This window comes from Varroa destructor, unplaced genomic scaffold (genome assembly GCF_002443255.2).
Source record: "Varroa destructor unplaced genomic scaffold, Vdes_3.0 BEIS01000007.1, whole genome shotgun sequence".
Lineage (NCBI taxonomy): Eukaryota > Metazoa > Arthropoda > Arachnida > Mesostigmata > Varroidae > Varroa > Varroa destructor.
Genome location: NW_019211460.1, coordinates 28545611 through 28570034, shown reverse-complemented (window position 1 = coordinate 28570034; position 24424 = coordinate 28545611). Strand labels below are relative to the sequence as shown.

The following is a 24424-nucleotide window of genomic DNA, read 5'->3' as shown; positions in this document are numbered from 1 at the left end:
ATATATATGTAAGTAAGTAACCCGTTTGAACGAAGATGACGCTTTTCCCGACCTGATTGTTTTCCCGGCTTTTTTTTTTCTGTATATTTCTGCAAACAACTGGCCTCATAAATCTCGCTTCATATATTACAAGATCGCTTACAAGGTGAGTTGTAGGTTTATGGACCGTCAGTCTCCTCCGGTTCTAATCAAGTCAAGATACTTTTTCTGAGGATTCTGCTCAGATAATCGATGTCGTAAAGGATCCGCTGTTGTTCACCATAAATCTTGCTTGTACAGATACCTGTGTAGGCCTTTCTTGTATCTGCCTTAAAAAACGCTGTCTTTAAGGCATCTTAATTGCTAATAGATCGATCTATCTAAACATCGTGTTATTAAGAGGGTGCAACGACCGCATAAAATTTCCTCAGACCCTTTTCCATTGCCTATTTATATCGTTGCGTCATCAGGCCTAAGATAAATAAAACTAAACATTCTGCTAATGTTCAATGGTACACTGAGCATATAAAGAGTCTTAAATTTGTAACATATAGTACACAACGGCAAAAAGAAATAATATGATGCGTCTAGTAGTTTCTGTTATTATACTTCCGTAGACATCATCCCATAAGGGTCGTTTAATGGCCACCCTATATGCATTGCCCCACACGGATAAACATATAGTCAATACTAGTTAAAGTACTGACTCTTTTATGGTATTCTATTTTCAAACGAACACGCAGAAAACAATTCTGAGCTTATATTTTTCTTTCTTGTTTAGTTGAAAGGGGGAAATTGATCATTATCAGGGACCTGATTCTCTCTTCTATGTTTATTCAAGCTTGCGCCAGTTGCGCGTTTCGCAGGGCTCAGTGGTCGCCGTTTACATTGAAAATCGATAAATCCTTTCTGTATGTATGTAGTACCTATGAATGGTCGCTGCATTAAATTTCCATTTGCGCTGATTTTAAAATACACCGTTCATTTCTACGATCTTCTTCCGCTAAATAAAGTAAAACCTGACCTAAATTTGATAATAAAATTAAAAAGAAGAAAAATAAATAAAATAAAAACTATAAAGACCCAGATCTCCAAACCGTGATCATACGAGCAGATAGATATAAATGATAGCCAGCTACTCCAACGATAGGCATCCTGCCAGCTACGAGTTAGCAAATAAAAGATATAACCAGAACTTGCATGAATATTGCCAGGCACAGCTTCGGTGGTTCGACTGGCACTGTTCTCAAAGCAGTTTTCCCCAAATTTCGTTCTCCTTCACGACAAATGGCGAAGCGACAGCAGAAAAACGTACATAATATCCACAACGGGAGGAAAAAAGAGATAAACATCCTTGTTTTTCCACAATAGTGGGCTTCGTTTTCGTCGTCGACGGCATCCCCCTCGTCGGGAACCGAAAAAAGAGCATCGGGTCAAATCAAGATTACAATTGGCGCCACTGTTGTCCTGCTGTATTGTTCAGCTTTACGTCGCGGCTTAATAATTTCAATCTTATTCAATATGCCTTGTCTGCGAGTACAGTTATTTTGTGCTTTTTTTCTTCAATACTTTCTTTCTTTTTTCACCGGCAGGATTACTTCAAACGGCTGTTTTAGGAGACAAGGACGGATTCGTTTGTTGTCTGTCGAAGCAAAACGCAATGCGTAATCAATATTCATCTATAGCATAGATCCGCGTACGCTCAGTTCCTATTTATTGAACGTGTTGGTTTGTTGTATAGTTGTTTACATGCCGCGAACACTATGTTTAAGCTCAACGTACGTTTCAATCAAACTGTCGAACGGACATACGTGCTGGCTAGCCAGCTGCAAGTTACGTTGAGTTTTCGTTGAAAGAATAAATAAGTGGTACGACCACTCCGGCTTGCTGAACACATATCCTCTTCGATCTTGTATTGATACTGTTTCTGTTTGGTGAACGTCGACATCAGCTCAATCTAACTGCTTCTATCTTCTAAGCCTCTCAAAATGAATCCGACGCAAAACGTAGATTGCTACAACAACTAAAAACGAGTGGTATTGCTCTAATTCGACGCTTCGAGAACGTAACGTTTTCGATATTCTGTTTATAGTCACAGTCGGCGTTTATTCTCTGGGTAATATCAACCTTTAGAATCATCGATAAGCCCCCATTCTCTGTTGTTGACAGATCCTTAAGCACAAAGTTCTCGAGTGCCAGCTCGAAACTCATTTTGTTTAACAGTACTATTTTGACAGACCTTTACTCTAACGCAAGGCAAATAGGCCTAGCTATAATTGCATTCCTCTCTGCGTATATGATGTCCGAGATTGATCCAAATCTTTTAAGCAATCGACCTTCGACGGAGCCGTAATGAAAGAACTAATATGAATTCCACCAGTTTTCCGCGTTGCCAGCAGGCCTATACTATTTGAATGATCGACTTAGATTGTTCACCATGTACGAGCCAGGCGTCTCAATGCCGATAGCTTTTCCGAAAGGACTTTCACTTCGACAAGGCCTTCGACACGCGTAGAACGCTTTAACTTAAGAAATATTGAGCCGCGGCCTTTAATTTGTTGGTACATCAAATGTATAGTACGCAGTAAACGACTATGGCGATTATAGCCTAAGAGTATTTTCCTATATACTTGCTATAGAAATCGACTTTGTACACGGTTCTTAGAGAGTAAAGACTCAGGTTGTATTCGAATGAACTTCCCCGATCGTTCGCGCCTCAGCTCACAAATCAACAGATGCTTATTCAATGATACGGAACGTATGACGTTTATGATACAGAATCTATAGAATCTTAGATAGAAGTTTTGGCACTTGGCACCCCTTGGACGTCACAAAACCACTAAAAAGGCCTACATGAGCGCCGCTAGAGGGTGAATCTTATAGGACGGTTTGTTTTGACACGGGTTTCAAGGTGTCTATCGTGATTCGAGATTCTACCTGTATTTTTGTTAGTTGAGTAGATGCGGATATCTGCCTCAAGTACCATATTTTTTCAGTTGTCTGGTCGTTACTTCCTTTTTGCGGGATAGATTCATAATGTACACAGCGAAAAACTTCATACTAACCGTAGACAGGCGGCACTGTAGCCTCTGACAGCACACCTTCAGTTTAATGTCAACTCTGAGTGTTAACTACGTAGAGCGTGGACCCTAGAGGCGCTGACCGAGACGGCTTACGCACGATAAGAACTTCTGTTCAGCAAAGTAACGTCTTCTACACGTTTCATCTATCGCTGGGTGTATAGATGTTAAAAGTTACGCCTCGGTTACGAAACAACGCAGACCCAATGGCAAGTTTCATTAAGCGTTCACAGATATGATAAATGTAGATTTACCCATATCCATGAGAGACATAGTCAGTCGAAATTTGTGGCCGTTCTTTTTTCTGCGGCCGATAAGCAAATAATATTGCCATTCCGAATGAACTCTCGTTTTCAATTGTAGCGGTCGCCATTGTTTCTCTACGCCATTTCTTCTATCATTGATGTCGCCTTCGTCGTCAAAATGACAGTTGGCAACCCACTCACTGACCTATCTAGTCAGCGAGTGAAACGAAAGCACTATTTGATGTTTGGCCAAATCCCAATGGTTTCTATTGGTTTGAGGGGTCATAAACGAATGTCGTCTAGCCGCTACAGCCTCAAAGATAAACGTTCCGTCTATCGAATTATTTCTCTTTTTGACTCTTTATGACTAAATGCGCAATTGTACAAAAAAAAAAAATCTCTTTCATAAACCACGTGACGCGTAGTTATTGGTTAACATCATAGATACGCCCACTGCAACGCGCATTGGGCTTGTGACTCGAAACAAGTTGAAGGGCACATTTAATATACCTTTTTAATACCTAATAATAATTATAGTAGGTGAACTGACCTCATCCGCAAGTGAGGCGCCATCGTGCGAAGGGTATCTGGCAACTTGTGGCTGCCATATAGTCGCTTGAAATCGACCTTTTTATGCGACCGATCTTTCGTTTGTACTCTTCTTTTTCCGATGATTATCGGTAAAATTCGTACTGCGGAGAAAAGGACCACATTTTCAGCGTCGAGCATGTTACGCTAATGTTTTCATGCGAATAGTATATTAATGATAGGATTTTACGGAGTCGTGGCATCGACAATTAAGTGGCGTCCATTCTCAAAATAGCCGCTTGGCAGATCCTCGTAAACTAGCCTGTCAAAACTCTTCAAAATGGTAGGTCGTTTCTAGCAACATTCGTGATGAGCTAACCAATATTGTAGTCAGTATGATGACTTTGGTGATGAAAAAGACGTTTCCAGTAATTCAGCTAGCGCGGAGTAGGCTTATAGAGTAATAGGTATGATCATCAACGTATTGTTGCAACATGGTCTTTATTGTAAAAATCTTGTTACTGGCTGACAGCGAACCTAGCGGACGGCGACTGCTTCGTCAGCGGATGCCTGCCGACGCCGTTTGATCAAGCGATCGAAATGATCGCGCAAGAAGAACGTCAATGGCATCGTCGCTAACCGTAAGCGGCGATAATAATTATCTCCCAACGCGTGTACTACAGGATAATTTACTGCGGACTGATTGACCACACGTACACAACCGGCGTAGACTGAAGACAGCGGCTGCAGGGAACACTTGAACAATTTTTCAGGATATAGCAGCTAGAAGACGTGGCGGATATGCACGCGGACGACAGTAGCAGCAGCAGCAGCAGCAGCAGCCTGCTGCTGTCCGCGTAACACGTAACAATTTTTCTACGTACTTTTTCTTTTCGACTTTTATCTACATACGCGCACGTGTGGCCCATTGCGTTACGATGTAGTAGCCCGCAACGGCGCATTGTAATTCTCCGAGTGTTGTCATCACAACGATATATTTCTATTGTTGCTCTTATCATTGTGGTCGTAGTAAAAATCGCTAGGGTAAGATCGGTCGTCGCAGCAAGCAACGAAGATGCAGAGTGACGAAAACAATCGCACATCTTACAATCTATTATACAGGCTATGTAGTGTTTCATTTTGTTTCTAGCTTGTGATGGCATTTCCAGTCAAGTGTAACCTGTACACGACGTAAAATTGATGAACGATGGGTCCTTGATGCCATTCTGCCGATTGATGTCAACGCGTCGACATCGATACGCCTCTGTATCAGACCCAATTTTCATTAGGAGTGTCATTGCCGCTTGACTAGCAGCAATATTACAAACGAGCTCTGATGACGAAAGTTTTAACAAAAAAGGCAGATAAATAGAATGCACTAACAATAGGCAGACAATGCGCCTAATTTATGTGGAAGCGAAATTTACATGGAGACCGGGCTGACGGTTAAAACAAGGTATTTTTTTCGAACAAATTGAATTGTTTTGAGCCGGTATTGAAACGCAAAGCAGCAACCGCTCTCGAATCTATGTTTACTTTGTTCTGATGTCATCGCATCGTCAATTAGAACCTTGTGAATTATTTTACATGTAGATATACTCTACATATCTATATAGTTGTAGCCTATTATATAAAATGCTTTCGAGGAAATTAAAGATACACAGTATTTGAGAACATACATTGATTAGACGACGGCAAAACGATTGAGCAACAAAACTCTATAATTGGAAGAAGTAGGCTCATAGTTTAAGCGGGTGTTCTATTGACAGCTTACTTTGTTCCCTTGCTATGCTCATTTTTGCTATACTTGTAATAGAAGCAGCACTACTTCCTCTCGAAGGACGGTGCAATAACATCTTATTATAAATATTTGCCATTGTAGCTTTTTACTCACCACTACCTGTTAAATTACTATCCAGACAAGCCCATCTCACCGAAAGAGCTAGGGAGGAGGTTGGGGCTAGGACGCGATCATTGACACCAAAGCTGTGCTTAGAAATAAATGGATTAGCCCGTGCGGAGATCACAGGAACAATGTTATACCAAAAAATGTTCGTATACCTTGAACGAGACTTCGTCCGTCGTAGACGTAGGTTGACCAGGCACAGATTCGCGCGCCGTATGGTAGAGCATCACATCCAAATATGTTTATAGAGTATTTGAGAAAATTAATTCATATGTTACAAATAAGAAAGCACACAGAGGAAAAAACATATGCTAGTTCAAGTTAATACAGATAATACCAGAAGTTTAAGCGAAGTAAAACTTGGTGACTTGAGCGTAATTATAGACCTTACATAAAATAAGTGTAATCAAACATGTAGACAGTATTGAATCATCATTAAGTATATCTATTATGAAAATAATTGTATATAACGACCATTGTTATTAGATAGGTGAAGAAGCGAGTACTTTTCTAGGTGTGGCCAGTGTTCTAATCTTGCCGCGTGGACACGATCTTGCACCTCTTGGTCTTTACAAACATCCGTCTATCAGCTCACGAAACCGGTTTGGCAGAGCTATAAATAGCATGACATTCATCGTACGTATGACGTATGGACGTTGCGCATTATAACAATAATCAATCGCAGTAACTAACTAGACATGTTCACAATCTATTAAGAACTAGTGTAAGAACCAGACAATGATCTGAGATGAGACTTAAATTCTTACCCAGATTAGCGTCTTTTAACTTTAGCTCTGTAAAACGTCTGGTGTTCAGGGTTGCTGCCTCGAAGGGCAAAAAATCCGCATTTTTATCAAATTAATAATAATAATAATAAAAATAAAAATCACTCGATTTTTAGTATGTCAAGCATCGTTCTTGAGTTTTATGAATCTTATCTTAATTTCCCATAAGATTGTCTCAGTTCTCATCAAAAGAACACTTCATAAATACTTCGCGAGGAAGTAGAAGCACATGCATACAGAATAAGCCGCGGTCTCGTGCGTAAATATTCAGCACGTTCAGTGTACTTTAATAGTATCAATAACAACGTATATGGGGTTAGTCTTGAAAATAAAGTCGATAATCAACTTTTTTGCAGATTTTTGCTTACCCGCCGTCCACAAACGCCTATGCCAAGCTTTCCCAAGCTACGAAAGCGCTCTGTCGAAAGAAATAATGTATCTGTTTTTCAGCACTTGGCTAGAATCGCATTATTCTATAGGTAGAAATAGTTGTGTATGTGGAGGTAATAAGTGTACCGTCGATCACGCTTCAACGAGAGGCTAGACTGATTGGAATAATAATGATTTATGACGGCATATAGGGCCACGAAGAACGCGAATTACCCCATAATCGGATGAAATTTGCTTACAAACGAGTAATCCTATGAACCTGTTCTGCTAGGCGTCCGATAAGCTTCTCTAGCACATTTTTTTTCAACATCCCCCGCCCATCTCGCTATAATTCCTTGTCGCTGTACGCAGAGCTTATAGCAGTGGGAAGCAAATCACCCCGAAAAACGACTCGACGATGTATATCTATGACAGACGCAGATCGACAGCCATGAATACGAAAGGCGTACACAGCCTCGCGTTCCTGTCTAACTGCGATCGTCATTGTTCGGTACGATTAAGCCGTGACGACAAGTTAAGTGTGGTGCGTGACTCTGTAACGGTTCAGTTTGTCAATCGATAGGTCAGCCATTAGATTGATGGCTGACCCATCGATTAACTCGCCGGTCGGTCAATTCGATATCGGCAGAGAAGAAGTAAGCAGGTAAAGAATTTCGCCTAGTAGCTACTAGCATTGCACGGACTCTTCTTACACGATGTTTGCTACGGTAAGACGACTTATACTAGTACAATAGAAGTTGTATGTATACATCCGTCATTGCTGGCATCGAACAGGTACAACAATGACGGACTCGTAACCGAAATCATCGGAATCGGGGAGGAGGTGCTGATGCTTGCTATTTAAGTACAGGAACCAACAGAGAAACTGTCTACGTGTAGAAGTTTTCATTAAACGCTGGCAAAAGCCTATGACCAGAATAGCGTTCGTGCGTAAAATGTTTCAGTTTAAGCGGGGGTGATAGTCAATGAGTAAAATATTTTTTGTTTCGTTCTGATCAGTCGATACTAGAAAGAGTCGAACAATTGTACGCGCGAGGGTCCGGTAGTACTTCTTGCCCGTTTGCTGTAGACACTTTGTGCCTAGCCTAATATGCAGGTTTTAAAGAAGACTTCATTTACTGGAGTGGTGTGTATAAATAGAAAATAGAGGAAAAGCATATTGTATACGAGGTGAAAAGCAAATGCTTTGAACACCGCTTATATACTGGTTATTCAAAATCGAGTAAGTTTACGATGTTGAATCAACGGCTTACTGAGCTTGCATGTTACTTATAGTAGGGTTACTGTTGTAGAGGCCCGGCCGCCTTGTTGGATTGCTAATGGCAAAACGTAGTTCTTAGATATTCTAGTATATGGCTTTGTACTGTGCATTTGCTCATTACTTTTAACTTCAAATTATAATCGGCCGTCTTCATGGTCCGGTTTTACCAGACCAGAGAACAGTATTTGTAGACCCATAATTATCTACCCCCGTTTAAGATCGTATCTCAACGTTTATCTACCTATTAAGATACAGGCTTGTCTTTTCTATGCATTTCGAAAAGTACCTTCCTTCATAATTGCCGTCTCATCTGGGCCTTTTCTGCCTAATCTTTGTTCACCACTATGTTCCCTATATGCAGACTACCCGTGGACCGTACTTAAGGATATCAGGTCTTTTATGGTGGTAATACAGTCGTCGTATATTGATTTTCTACTACTGATTCTTTGTTTTAAACCGTTCTTAAGCTTAACCACTGGCATAAATACGATGTTCTCTCAGGGTTCAGGGCGTTTCATCAGACAGAACCACGCAGTCTCCTTAAAACTTCGCGGTAATATTTTTCAATGATAGCAAAACGATTCGGCATCAAATCGTCATGTACAACTTAATGAGGATCGCAAAGACGACAAGAAACCGCTTGACTTCTAATCTGGATCTCGCAGATTTTACCACCTAAGCTTGATCTCGAAGCGATACTCAAACAGTTCCTCACATTAAACCCGCATACGTACATCCCGTCACGTACAATGAGGCAAATCCGGCCCTGTTTAAAACGTGTCGAAGTTTTTCTTGATGGGTCTGCATTTGGTCGAAATTTAGGTTCTTAAGTATAATCCCTTCTGTAGGTCTTTGCGCCCCAAGGAAATCCTTCAAAATAATCCGGTATAATTCGTGTGAGACAGTTTGCCCTTTTGCGAACTGGCTACGAGTGATTCGTTTAGGTTGTACTGCTTTGCTTTTTCCATGCCTTCATTCACACTCACCGTTACAAATCGGCCAGAACATGGCTTGTTTTAAAGACCGGTCAAAATGTTGGTAGCACCTGCATTTTTGGCATTCATTTATAGCTTGTACTCTTAGAGCTTGTTTCACCAATGACACCAATCCTGAACACCTGATTCTAAGTATAGAGCACCATGCACGACTTTAGGCTGCCCACTTCGTCACAGTCAAATATATTATGTCGCAGTCAAATATATTATACTGTATTGTTTGCTTGCAAAATAATTATACCAAATACATAATAAAAGTTAGTAGGAAGTTTGATTTCGAAACGCAAAAAGAAACCAGAAAACGTTCACGCTGGTAATCGCTCTAGACATCTAGGCGAGAAAAAATGAGGCTATCACTGCCAACGATAACACGTATGTTTACGGCTCATAAGGCGTTGTATTTAGAGCTCATACTCCATAATTCTGTATCTGCACGCACTAGAGTGTATAGAATAATGCTTCTTCTAAGCAAGATAAACGGTTCTAATTTGTTAAGCTAAATTATTACGCTTTATTCACTCATGATTATGCTATAAAATACGTAGTGCCGGTCGTATGAAATAAGTGGCCTTGACAGACATTTTGTGAAACCACGTACGTATCGGTTAGGAAATAACGCCTAAGCGGACGGGTGGCGGGATGTTGACCACCGTTGCTTTCTGGTGATTAGAAAACTGGCGAATGTTTTCGATCAGACCAAGCAGTGATACGTAAGGGTTCCTGCTTTTCAGCGGAGATCAGACTGATGCCACCGCTACGGCCGCCGCCGCGCTTCAAAAACAGCAGGCTGTGACGGGGCTACGGTCACCAAACCCTTCAGGTTTCGCAGCAGTGCCATCGTATCCCTCTGCCGATGACTTTAAGCTCGTAGAACGACTTTAGGATGTTTGTTCGTTATGATGGTATAGGTCAACATGCTTTACTTAGCCTGCGGTTTGCAATTTGTTTACTCGTCGTTTCGCTAGCCTATTTTAGCTGCATACCGCTTCAGTCTGGCGACTTTTCGCACGATTGCAGCCACTGCTGCTATTGATGCTGCTAACTGTTAGCCCCACCGTTGCTCTTGGCCGTATGCTCATATTATACAGCACGGATCTGACAAAATCGCCCGGCAGTAGGTAGTTACACGAAGGTCAGCCGCGCAGAAATCGTTCGACAGAGGAAAGATGAACTGACGACTCAATAAGCCGACATCGCGTTCGGTAGCACTGTCCTACTTACGATGGATACGAGCGTCTACTAGGACTAACGATGTGGTTCACTATGGGGACGCGAAGGCACAGGCACACTTGATACTAAGGTCTTTCTCATTATCGTTTCATCTGCGGCGAAAAAAGAAAAAATAATTAGGTCACAAAAAGAAAGACCACTCCTGGCAAATAAACAGGAGAGGAAAAGAATAAAACGAAGGAGACTTGTTTAATTGGTTGCCATAAGCACGGTTGAGGAAGTAAGACAACAGGTGTTCCCCTGTTACGTTACGTTTCAGACAAATGGCATCACGGTTAGAGCCAAAGGGCATCGTAATGAGCAGAATTGTGTCGAGGACTTCCGATCACTCGGCAAGATACAATGATATGCACCGGTGTAGACAGTCGGAGAATGCTGAAGGTTGGATGCGAATGAAACAACTAGAGTTGTGGAAAGGCGTGCTGGCAGCAAAAAAAACATCGAGGCTGGCTTTTATGTCAATCTCTGTGTGTCTTTTCAAAAACCTACTGAACAAGAAAGCCAGTTTTACGAACCCTATTAGGTAGCTATCACGATACTATGTTATTACCAATATTATGGCGGTACAATACGGCGAGTTTTAGAATTGGCAAGCGAATGAATCTTTCAAAGAGGCTAGCTATTGAATGCGGTGTATCGATAGTAGGACATTTAATCTTTATGGTAATTCCCCAGATCTTGCTATAGACGATTGCCCTGTAAAGGCCAAACGGAAACAGACAAATTTTTCGAGTTCGTATGGCGAATACATTGCCATTACTGCTAGATAGAACCGGTGGCTATAATCCCAAATCTAACACACTGAATATGTCATCATCAGACCTTCTCGGAATACGTACCTTTCAACCTTCCCACTCACACTATGGACAATTAACAGATCACTGTTTAAAGGCATTCAAGGGCTGAATAGCAATGATGTCTAACGATTTATAGTACATCGATCGTTAGGTCAAGAAAAACTATACCGCGTCTAGTACGACTGTAAAATCGATATTCTATGGCCTATGGAACCGCGTTTGCGTTTGGACTTGTATACACATTTTACAGATGCACGAATCGATCTTATTACGATTAATTGCAGAAGTTAACAATTTTTTTTTCTCAGCCTATACAACGCGCCGGTACTGCAAAATACCCTTTTTCTCTCTATTTTCTCTCAAACCGTTATATATAAAAATATTGTAAAGGGTTGTTCATTGTTGTAGGTCTCTGGTCTACAATCTGTCTCTCGTCTGCGACCATTTTCGCCCATGTCATTAGTTCTCACTGAAACATTCTGTGCAGCTAGCCACTCTGCTGCGATTTATGTTATAATAACCGATTTGAAAACTGTAACATTATCGTGCTTTCGCTGTCACCTTTTTGTTCCAAGGCCAAATCTCACGCCTTAAACTTCGACTTCAAGTTTGGTGTTACCACAAAAACCTCTGCTCTGCAAAGCCATAAAGCCAACAAGGCTAACAGAGCACCGTAGGGTCAAGCAGAACCAATGATACGAATAAAGTAATGAGCGGCACGCCAGTATGTTAGTATCTAGTTAGCTTGCCCATATACTAATACCAAAGACGTAAACACATTCGCCCGCAGTCGATCGGAGAAATCGGTAGGCGGTAAGACCGATACACGCACACACATTGAAAAAATGACATCAGCAACAGAATCGATCCTCTAAGCATCTAAAATATGCGATCTCTGAAACGCGGAAATCATTCCGAAGGGGGTCTGTTATGTAGGAATTTGAAAGAGAATGGTTCGCACAAGGAACCACGAAAACAGCAGTTCACAGTATTCATCCGAGGTGTGGGGCGTAGCTGCAGGGGCCGTCCGCTGATAGGGATGGACCGACCCAAGCTGAGTAAGTTGAAACGCGAAGGTTCCGAGCGAGATAAAATGAGTCCGACAGAAATAACTGTCAGCACCGTACAATTGTCGGTGCGGTTCCGTTGCAAGCCTATTTGTCTGCCTCCATCAAATGAATTGGACCGTAAGTGCTTTGTGGGTATATTCTGCATTTCGTAATTTTGTCGTGCTCAGACGGTGCCAGACGGCTACGGCAGTGCTTGTAGAAAATTGTGGGCAGAAAACAAGAATTTATGTGACTCAGTCGGTTTTCATGGTAACCGACATTGTCTAAATAAAACAACAGTACGAAAATATGATTAGGTTTATGGTAACGGTGACTGTTAGTAAGACGATGGCACATATTATAATATTTATGTACATATTCTTGCATGGATTGGGCGGAATCTTTACAGAGGGTGGCTTGTGAATTCAGCCATGACAAAGCTATATTCAACAAACAACACCCTATCTTCTGCGATCGCTCATAACTTGTTGATAGACAAGTCGTCATCTGCACACAGTATGCAAAAGAGAGAGAAAGCAATGCGCGGTAACCAGTGGTACCAACGATTACCGCTATTGTACTCGTGGACGAAACTGTGTTCATACATATATTTCAAGCGTTCCTAATCATTTCTCGCTCACTATGACGATGAGCGGCAGCGAAGGCAACGGCAAGACCAGCAGCAGGAGCTATAGTAATTTTGGTACAAGGCCGTACCAGTTTACATTAGCTAACCAGATCAGAAGCAGTGCATAGTAAGAGCAAAAGCGTCAGACGTTTTTGACAAAAGCAAAATTTTTGTGACGCTAAAAATTGCACCAGTACACGTCGCTTGATGGTTTTTTCTCAGGTTTGCAATTTCCTGATTGGAGAAATGTGACGTTTAAAAGAGGTGGTCTCTGTTTTGCCGTCTCATTTTCCTTCCCTTCCCTTCCCTTCGTCCCCCCTCTTTCGTTCAGCTGCTTTTCATATCAGAAAAAACGTCCTTCGCGCCATACTTCGTTACAATGGTACTTCTGCCGTCTAATCTGGGAGCGGCACCATCCGACGAAATTCTTAGGTTCAGGACTTAGCAGCGGTCATGTAAATTTCGACGGGTGCTGTTTTTCAATGCCATTTCAAGCATGAAGATACAGAAACCTAGAAACGCGGCTTGCTACGGTTGATATTACTACATTGCTGACACTATTGGCAACGTCGCTAACCAAAACGCTTTGAACGAAATGCTTACTGAAGCATTATACAAACGTCAGTGATATCTGGGACGAAGATGCTTCGTACGTGTAGTTCATTTAGACTTGATCCGCATTAAAAGCAACGCAAGTTGCGGCCCTTACAGAATAATAAGAGGGCTTTGCCTTCGCTAGCGGAAAGACCGCTGGTCATACAATAATAATAAAAATATGCGATAGTTACCTTCATGATTTCTTTTTAACTGTAGCACAGGACCAACCGAAATTAATAGAATTCATGAAAATTTAGCGGTTCGCAGTCCCACATAGGTTGCTCCTTTAATTAATGTCAGTGCTAGTTTCTGTAAACATGACAAAAGCCCTTTAAGTTCTGCTGAAGTAAAAAAAATTCCTTTAAGCGCTACTTGTTTCACATCTTTTTAATCAAGCCTCTTTCAATTGGCCATACTTATTCTAACAGATTTAATGAGTTGAATAGTTATTAAAAAATGCCTCATGTCTTAACTCATATTTAAAATGAAACGGCTATAACTATGAAAGCGCAATGTATTTACTGGAATGTCAAAATCTATCTAATGTGGTATTCTTAGCCACTTATCAGATATACATTTTACGTTAAGACCAATATTATACATGTGCTTATTTAGACCTTGATGACGAAAATTGAGTCTCATCGCTGCCAAATCATTGGAAAGGGCGCATGCAAAAATCAGTGCTGGTACACCCACCTACCATAAGTTGCTACGCCAAACTTTAAGACTGAGTAAATAACTACTAAGTATTACGAAATAAAAAAAAAAAACCGAAGAGTCGATTCCTGTTATATGTCGGGTAAAAATTAAGGCTAACTTTGCAACACTCCTCCTGCTTAAAGGATTGCAGCAATGGGATAGAACATGTATTTCTTCTGGGATGGGAGATCAGAGCCGGCGCCATGCTCTCGTATACTGATACGTGACGGCTACGGAGTATACTAACATGGTGGATTTAGAAATAAGTTGTTCTCCAAACAATATTTCTTGCATATGAGATAAATGTGGTATTTTGTGTAGCGTTAATCGTTCCGTATGAACTTTCTTGTTTATAAAAATTGTATTGTCAAACAGATGATAGTCATGTTTTATGTCAGTTTACTCTTCATGGACATGGCCAAGCGGGAGATGTGCCTCCTAGATGCAACCCGGAGACAGACTACTTAAAGATAGAAGAAGCCGGTTGCTACGAGCAGACGCCAAATGACACTCCGTATTTAACGATTCTAATAATTGATACTCCTTCCGTCACGACGCAGGCGATCCGCTGGGTACTATATCTACAGTCTATATCTCCAAATTAGCTCTAAATCTACTCCATATCACTAAATTTCGTTGATCTGATTCATCTAACAGATAACGTTTTTAGGGTAGGTCGCGGCTAACACACCAAACGGTCCTATATCTGAACTAGGAATAAGAAGTTAGCAAAGCCTCACGTACATAAATATGCTTTTGACCCTGTTTGCTCCTGGAGAATTGACGAACATTTCTTTTGAATCCAGAGTCGCTTTTTATCGTTTTTGGAAAACCTGTATGAAACGTTTGAGTTTCACCCAAATGTAGCACGAATACTAATACTTTATTCAGGTTTAAGAATGGAATCACCTAGTGAAGGTGAAATGGAAGACGTTAGAACAACTTTAATAACGCCTTCATTAGTAGAATTACACGTAGTAGATTACAACTCCATTTATCTCGGGTCAGCTGAGCCGACATTTTGCATGAACACGTGGATACGAAGGTGCCTACTTCCTGCAAACAGGCAAGGTCACATATGCCAAGAAGAGCTAAAAGCTGACTGACCCGTTTTTAATTGCGTGCCAGTCGCCGAGACGCCGCCTTTAGCTTGTAACGACGACTGCGCAGAAGCTGTCACCGCCATACGTAAATCACGCATGCCTTACGTGTCATAATTAATTGTTGATGTCTTAAGACTGGTTGAATACGCCTTGGCACGTGCAAATGACCTATAGTAGCGCCGTGACAAGTTTTTCTGGGTCAATAGGCCAGGCCATACCAAGCCTAAATGTTTCAGGCTGCGAACTGTAAAAACAGTTTTGCTTTCTCTCTGTCTTCATGCATTCACAACTAAGTTACACGTCTATCGCCACAGGTGGTGTTTGAAATTTCAAAGCGGCCTTTCGTCAACACGCACCTATCGATGCACAGTCTAGGGCGCGCTTGTAAATACCACGAGAATGTACTTTACGCATCATCAGATTTTCCCTACGTGCCAAACTCGACTAACTGCCTAAACGGCCTAACCCTTAGCGCAGCATGAGCAAACAAACAAAGATTGATTAGGGTAGCACCAGAGGCCACCTTAAGCGAAAGCACCGACACATAGTGTCATTGCTAAAGAATAAATCATTCTGCGCGGGTATATATATGGACATGCACTGATTGACAGGATCCACATAGGCTAACCCTATGCTTATAATTTTTTAGTGCCGTTTGGCTGGTGCGCGTCCTAATTGGTTAATTAATTTGTTGCGGCAAGGTATGGATTGAAGCTGACAGGTCGAGCTTACGACCTCCGAGGCTGACACGAACCGCAATTCCTTAACGAACGTCAGCTGTCATAGTTAGTGCGCTTGTGCGAACGGGAGCATCAATATCTACTTAGTTCTTTTCCAACAATTTGATTTCTAATTTATGATAGTAACCCTTCTGCATTTACAGTAGAAATTAATTTTTTATCCTATAGAAAATCCATAAGGCATGCCTGCCGGACACAAAGTTCATTTATTTAACAAATAGTATCCAATGCTTTCCACAAACAAAAACTATCAATGCTCTACATACTGTGCGTGAATAATCAAGATTTTTACTAAGTGACAGCTGTAAGCAGGTGTTTTCTCGTAGACTTCATGTGCACGTGCACGTGCACGTGCACGTGCACGTTTATTAACTTGGTCTGCTCGTGTCGATTCTCTCGGGACAAACGTCTCTCAACAACATTTTCACCATTCAGAAAAGTTAACTTTTTATATTTTGTCGTCTCCTTCGACATAAACCTCCCCATTTACGCCACACGCGCTAGCAACAGGGCTGCACGAAGTTTGCGTTCGGGCTGTAATCAAGGTCGTCGATTTTATCCTAACGCTGATAGCTGCGATGACGTTTTTAGCCCGGCTTCACCTTAAAGCTTTCCAAAACCGTATAGTTTTCTTTTCTCTTTATACAAGGCTATTTTTGCTTGGCGGCGTTACTTTGTCATTGGGCGTGGGCTTTCTCTAGTTCGTTCGAACATCGACAGGTGCCGCTTCGATGCATCTGCCCCGAGCGCTCTTATTTGGCATTGTTTTCTAGGCATTAAGAGAAAGAGTCACGTTATTGGCAGACGGATGCAGTTGACGCAGAGGCGCTCGAGGCAACGAACGAACGAGTGAGTATATATGGGAACGCAGCTCATAGGGTGCGACGGTCAGATCATGATGAATAAGTACCTCCTCCCGTAATCCGCATGCCAATGAGCATACGAGACGATGCAAATATCTTGCGTTTGTCTTACCAGCTTGCCATAAAAGGTTTAGCGCGCCAGAGAAGCCGCGAAATACGATAATCATGCAGAAAGTGGCGACATGGGACACGTCGAATGCCGTTGGCTCACAAGTTGACCAGCTTCCATGTCTTAAGACGGTAGCGGCAACAGCATTAGCAGCCATGGCATACAATGAACACAGAATGAAAAAATATTTTAATCATAACTGGAAGAAAATAGCAAGCAATCATTCACCTTGTTTTCTCACCTCTTCCCTCTTTTTACGACAGCGCTTCTTTTCAGTGCTAGTCCAATGCAGTGACATGGACGAAAGCGGCCTGGTTATCAATAAGGCCTAACAGAAAGCGGTCGATATGACAACCTTGTTAGTTGCCTCAAAAGCACATTCATTTACCAGCGCCCATAATACCATAAGGACGTTGACATATATACACACCTACGTACGTCCTGTACTGTACAACATTCAGATAGACAAGAACATTTATAAACTTGAATCTTAAGGACTTGCCTACACTCAGTAAGCCTTTTTGATCGGAGCAGTGGAGGTGAGTTACCGGCCCTTGCGGACGCATTTACCCAACTACAGAATCAGCTGTGGCCTCACAATGCGAAAAGAAAACCACCAAAAAAGCCAACGAACAAACTAAGTAACCATATTTCCGGCCGCACGCATACACACCCATATTCATTCGATAAATCAACGTAATACAGTCCGCAGGAAGCAAAAAAGATTAGGGGGAGGCTAAAATGGAAGAAAAAGGAATGAGAAAAAATAGCCATTGAGACAACTACAAAAAAAACTATATTATTCCTGCGCTCAGCTTGTGGGTTTTCGTCATCATAAAATACACGTATGTACTATATTAACCGTCATATGGTAAGTCCTATTTTTGCAAAAAGTTGCTAGCGTGCAAATAAGTAATAACTTTTTATATCTTTACTGTTAAGATAGTTATTGACTTGAAAATGGCTCAGGTATAATGTGTTTTTTACACGCAGCCCTTGTCACCATAGATACGGTCCGCTGAGACGAACAGCAAATGCTGTATGATGTGGATACAAGTACGAAAATACCCGATCTGCGTGTGTATGGAACGGGGGTGCCTAAGAGGAGACAAGTTAGAAAAGGCAAGTTAATTGTTAAATATATTATTGCTATATTAATAGTCGTAATATCATAACAAAAGCCCCCTCGAAGCCTTACCATGCTCTTGTTAGAATGTGATGGTAATAGCGCTTTTGGCATAGAACACCTCTATTGATCTAGCTACGTCACAAACAACACTTTGACCTCTTCGCTTACCTGTTTCGTCTGTTTGCACCTTTTCGGCCTGAATAACTGTCTACCATTTTATCTAGCCACAAATCACTGATAGCAATAAGTAGGTTGGCGATAGGCGCAACGAGAAAGACCGCCAAGGATCGGTAAATAATCATTTCCCCGTTATCTCAGTTGGGTCGGATCGATGCTAACAGATCTATGGAGTCACGAACATCTTGTATAACAGACTAGCTGCAAGTATCACCTTATGTCTGTATTAAGAATAGGAGCCATCATAGTATCGCCTTGGAAACGAATTAGACAGAAGTTTTTTCCTTTTTTTGTGGCGAGTTAACATGACTTACTACATAAATATAGATAGACGTTGGCCTAAATGGTAACGGGGAGAGAGGTTAAAGCCACAGAAACATAGAACAAAAGTTGATGTTGCTTAACATAGTTTTATCGAGCCATGGGATTTGATCCTGAAACGTCTAAATGACGATTGTGCCTTCAGATCTAATATACTACACCTGTGTGGTTTGATTACGCGGAACTACGCGGTACGTCCGCTTATTGACATAGACGGCATTTTTTCGATGCGTCGTACGGCTGAAAAGCTAATGTGTTTGAAGCAGCAACGTGTTAGAGGAACTACCATTAAAAATTTGAGGTCAAGTCGGCACAAGTTGTTTCCTACCGGAAACCGTTCATAGACATCCTCCTCAATTTTTCGAAATTGTTTTTTATTGAAACTAGTCACTGGCCTCACTCAACAACTAACCAAAAAAAACGGGTCCCTCATTAAGTACTCGAAATAGACCGCACTTCTAGCCTTGCATCATATAGTCAAAACCAGACGCACTTACCATATGGCAAGAAAAGGAACAGTAGAGACACTTCAAGGGAGAGCTTTTCTGGGTCATTATCGTCGCAAACCGCGTAACACCCTAAAAGTACAATTCCTCTACCAATGTGAAGAGTAGTTATGGCATACAAAAACAATAATACAAATAAATTATATAACAATATACAATAAATTATGTATATTTTTTAGTATTTGTAAGATTATTTTTTTTAGGAGGAATTGAATTTCTTCAAATATTATAAATTCATTTTTTCAGTTAAAATTCCTATTGTATTATATACAACTATATTGGATATTTTAGTTAAATAGGTTTTCTAATAAGAGTACTTATTTTAGTAAAAAAAATACTAGATGAAAAACATTTTTAATACTATACTATATTTTTTAATATCAATAATATTATTATAGAAATTATCAACAACTATTTATTTTTCAAATAATAAAACATACCAAATCTTGTTGATGGAAAAATTACTTATATAATCATATTAATCGTTGGATGTTTTTTTCGTAACCATAACGACATCGGTTCTATTTATTCGATTTTTAGAGTGGATTAGCTCATTGGCGTTAGCAGGGACGGGGGGTTAAAAGAGGCATAGATGGCCGTGCGCATTACATTGCGCGACTAGAACCACATGGGCTACATTTGACATCGGTTTAGAAGCCCAATGAGCCGTATTTGTCTCCATTAATTTCAAACACCTAATTAGGCAGTGATGGCCTATGGGCGGACCTGTGCGTAATGAACAGGTTTTATTATTTCCGTGCCATTTAATTGTGTATCTCAACCGAATCGGCGGCCATGATCGCTACAAGCCACGATCAACAGACCCGAACGGAGCGGGCGCATTGACGAAATCGCATAACATTTTGATAGTGTTTTTTTCATATACCTTCACCAGAACATACGGCTGTACGCTACCCCCTTCGGCCTATACATTGTTGTCGTATCCACTATATATATCGTAGCGATAAAAGCCAGCAAGAATTATTTTAATACATCTGTTTAAACAATAAAATCTTGTAACCATGTGAACCACGAAGAAACTTTCTCTAATTTTTCATTTTCTTGAACTTCGGACATAATTCTCAAACAGCAGACGCCGAATGTTTATGACTGCTAGTTATCGTTGCGGGAGCTATGTATTCAATTAAATCAGTGATCTAAAATAGCAAACAAATATCTATTACTAATTGTGATAGTGTTTAAGCTAGATGAACGCCTGTGGTTGCTTAAGCTTTCAATGGACTAATGGTACCTGGCTGAGGCCAAGCTACTCAATGGACGCGCAATACGTCGAATTGAAAGTCTGAATAAAATCAGGAGGCGGGCCGATGTGAGCGAAACAAAGGCCATCGAAATTCTGATATAATGTACCGGAGAATTAATTCTCCCCTCGAATAGTCTAAACATTCGTTCGCAGTGATAACGAAGTACTACAGAGATGGATAGTAAGTAGAGGTATTTATTACATGTTTGCAACAACCATTATTAAATGCTATAGTAGCAAAAAAAAAATGTCTCTTTCTATTGGTTTCATGAAACCGCAGCGCGTTACAGCGGCCAAGGCTCAGAGGCATCTGAATGAATAGGTCGAAATCATAAAATGATCGACAGATATATGAGGATGTAGGGTTCTCTTGCTGTTAATAGGTAAAATTAGAACGTCGTTGCGTGCTTTGGAAACAATGCAAAGACGCAAACTGGCTTAGGTGCAAAGCAGTATGCACTGAGTTTAGGCAATTTAACAGAAAGTGAAAATTCTAATTTCCTTTCAATATTGTTTTTTAAATGAAAACTTAAAGATAACCTGATAAGCACTGTGAACGGTCGCAGTATTGGACCCATGAGGATAAAATACACTAAAGAATACGGCATGACAAAAGTCACTTTGATACAAATTGAAGCTCATAGTGGACTAGATATCCGTGACGACCTACGTTGCTTCCTAAGTAACTTGCTGTGGATAATTGAATAGAAGTTTATAACCAACGGAAACGTCAGCTATTAAACCGTGCAATTGGCATTCACATCGGCATCATAGAATTGATTTGCATGAGCCACGAGAACCTATTCATTGCGTCGAGTCAACGACATTGCCATACACTTTTGTACTCGTTTTCTAGTAACATTATATTGGTAACATTGTGAGTCTCTTACCGATGCTCAGTATTCGCTCCAACGTCGCTTATAATAGGGTTCCGATCTTGGGCGACAATTTCCTCTACAGCGTTTTGCAAAAGACCCGATTCAGCTCCTCCGGCAGGCAATCGACGGTGTAGCTATGCCACGCTGTTCCTATATTTGTCGTTGTCCTTCGGCCCGAAAGCAGTCGTTAAGAAGAAAACACGTTGCGTTTTTCAGTAGGCTTGTCTTTTCTTTTTGCCGTTACTTCTGAAACCGTTGCTTCATACCATCCACCGCCTATCTCCTCTAACACCTACATTTCCGCAATTCGTTAAAATCGAGGGAACACAATAGAGGTAAAGCAAAGAAGATCTTGACGATAGTCTCAGTTCAGCGGCGCAAACTTGGGGATATAGATGTGCGTTCATATGCAATGCAATTCAATGCGATGTGACGGTAGAGCCGTAAAAGATACCGACGATGACGATAGGGTAGTAAGTTCGCTTTGTGAAAGAAGATTTAATGGACTCGTCTGATCTAACGAACTTTCGATATGCAAAAACGCGGATACCTGTGTTTCGGTTATCTATATGTTGGCGTTAAAAGATACCGTGTGTCGTATCGAGACAGGTGCATCGTCTTCAACGTATTTCGTCTATCTCGTAGCAGCGATAAAAAGCGTGTACTTTGAGACCAACGAAACGAGTGGGATGTTCGTGGTTCATGAGGAGTTCATCACTCTGCAGAATATTTCCATACGAGAAACCCTATGACCGCTTTAAACGCTCGCAGGGACTTGCTTGAAGCATTGTCTTGTATTTTGCGAGTTGGGGTTTGAAGTCCGCATCCGCAATCGCCAAGAAGACGCTGTTTTATGTATCATCATATAATCATCCTGTGCTGTCTAACAGAACCATTCCGTCTGTTTTGAAGTTTTGCTAAGGCTTATAGATCGCTGTTTGTCGAAGATGATTGCTGCTCAGCAGTCCGTTAGGCGTTATAAGGGTGTGTACTACGGTCGAAGTGCTTGTTTGATTGAAGGTCACTTGAAAAAGGCTTGCCGACGAAAATTCATTTAACGGTAATGAGCGGGTGAGGTGAACTATGCTTGACTAACCAGAACGACCACGGACAATCACCATCAATTTGTTGTTATTTTTTCACAGATGAACATTTGGCATCACTCGTGAGTTTCGTGTTCTCAATTGTGCAGTTACTGCCTTGCCGGGAAAGCATCCTTTATTTTTTAGTGTCAGTAACCGCTTCGTATCTGTCGCTCTGTTGTTTTGTTCTCTACCTTCGTTCACTTGTAGGCCTCTTCTAGTCCTGTACAACGGTTTTCACGGACGGCAGATCAATATTTTCCTCGATACTTCTGAAATGTCATACGATCGATCGGCGTCGACTGGGCAGCAGGATGCTGCATGGCACAAATTGCATTATTGGTACATAATGAGCTGAATGTTGATGGACGGACTCGAATCGATCAGGCACAAAATCTTGTGGTAACTATATAATCAGGTTCATAAGTTTGGTGACAACGATGAATAACAAATAACAATGTTATAAGGTGTATGTCACCCAAATGCGTTGCGTTTAATAATTTTTGCCGCGTAGTCAAATCTCAGGTGACCTTACTTATCTGGTGTCTTGTATTAAACGCTTGTATATGATACTAGAAATTGATGCAAATCGCAGGTTGACGTGGACTGGCCAGCACAGATACGACGACCATTGGCGGCTGTCGCGCTAACTTAATTAAAGTGATGGTTGAACTTTGCGTCAGGCACGTCAAGCCTTGTCATGGCGATAGCCTTCTAATAATAATAACAACAGTGCCAGAGGATGTTACGTTTACGATTAAGGCTATGCCATGGTACGTTGTATGTATATACTCTCAATATCTTAGGTTTTATCCTTCAGTATATTCGTTTGGGTTTCATCAGCGTGGCTGTAAGTACAAATAATTGTAGTGATAGCATTTTTTCCTGAATATTCGTGGTACAATGCCGATTCCAACAACGGCGACGATAAAACAAAATCTCCGTCCTGGCATAGAATCGTGACAAGATGTCACAGTATGAAATTAGCTTCAATAAGCGTTTTGACGATACGGACTTGCAAGTTATTTAACTTGATAGACAAACAAAACAGGGCAGAGAGGAACTATTTGCAGGTTTTCTATTCTTTCGTCTTCACGTAATCCTTCACAAGCCGTAATTGACGATGATTGACGTAAAGTCAGGTCATATATCAGCTAATCGCTTGACTTCATACGCCCAGCCACACATATCGATCCAAATACGACAGATATTGAAACAAATAGAAGAATAGGGAATTTGCAGAACACACGAAAATTGTAAACACAGATGCACTACTCTCTTGTTGTTGTCGTCGTCCCTCTTCTCAGCAAACAACTAATGAATTATAAACAGATGAACCAACTTCACCTTCACAGATCACCTCCTACTGTTGACGAAGTGGATATCGGACCCGCCAAATCGTCGGTATAAAATCCCTCCTTAGAGATATCTAGATCAATGAACTTTTAACTCTTTTGGAACTTGAACATTAAAAACTTTTCTTCCTCAACCGCACTACGTCCAGTGCACGTTCGGTTACCCTCTTCTTCGTAAACATTCCCTTTCCCTGTATCAGTGTTTTCCGTAAAGATTTAGGCGAGCTTTAATCTAGCTTTAATCAAATCTTTTTTGTCTCTCCAAGTCGTGCTTTCATCAGTACGTACACAATTCAATTGATGCCCCTATCCAAAAACATTCTTGTCCATGCTGTATCAGCCCCTTTTCATCAGCCTGTTATAATGCAGTTTCTAGCAAGGCAGGTTCGAACTAAATATTAGCGAAAACACAGCTGCGTGTTCTGACTTAGATGTATTATCACCACGTTGATCAGCTTCCGTTCACTAACTTTTCGTCCCTGGCATGCATGTAGGCACGCATTGAAACGGACAGAACGATACACATTATGAACACATCGGGTCCTCGTGCTGACGGTTTTCCATTAGCGTTATCCAAGATCTAAACATCGGCTACTGTAGCCGAAGACCCAAATGCCCTTACTGACGTTTTGCGTTTGCACTCGCCCCGACTGTGGCTGTAACCGCTAGTGCAGCAGCGATCGCCCTTTATGCCCCCGCTGTTCACCAGCATGTTGTTGTGGATGTTG

At 41.2% G+C, this 24424-nt stretch overlaps 1 protein-coding gene and 1 long non-coding RNA gene across 5 annotated transcripts in view; one reads left to right on the top strand and one right to left on the bottom strand.

The window, feature by feature from the left end:
* LOC111254741 (uncharacterized) overlaps positions 1 to 24424 on the bottom strand; it is a 288233-nt gene that overhangs the window by 125251 nt on the left and 138558 nt on the right. The window lies entirely within an intron of this gene.
* Positions 20475 to 24322, top strand: LOC147754537 (uncharacterized). The gene is made up of 3 exons (XR_015317374.1): positions 20475 to 20562; positions 22552 to 22743; positions 24191 to 24322. It is a non-coding gene; the product is annotated as an uncharacterized LOC147754537 (long non-coding RNA).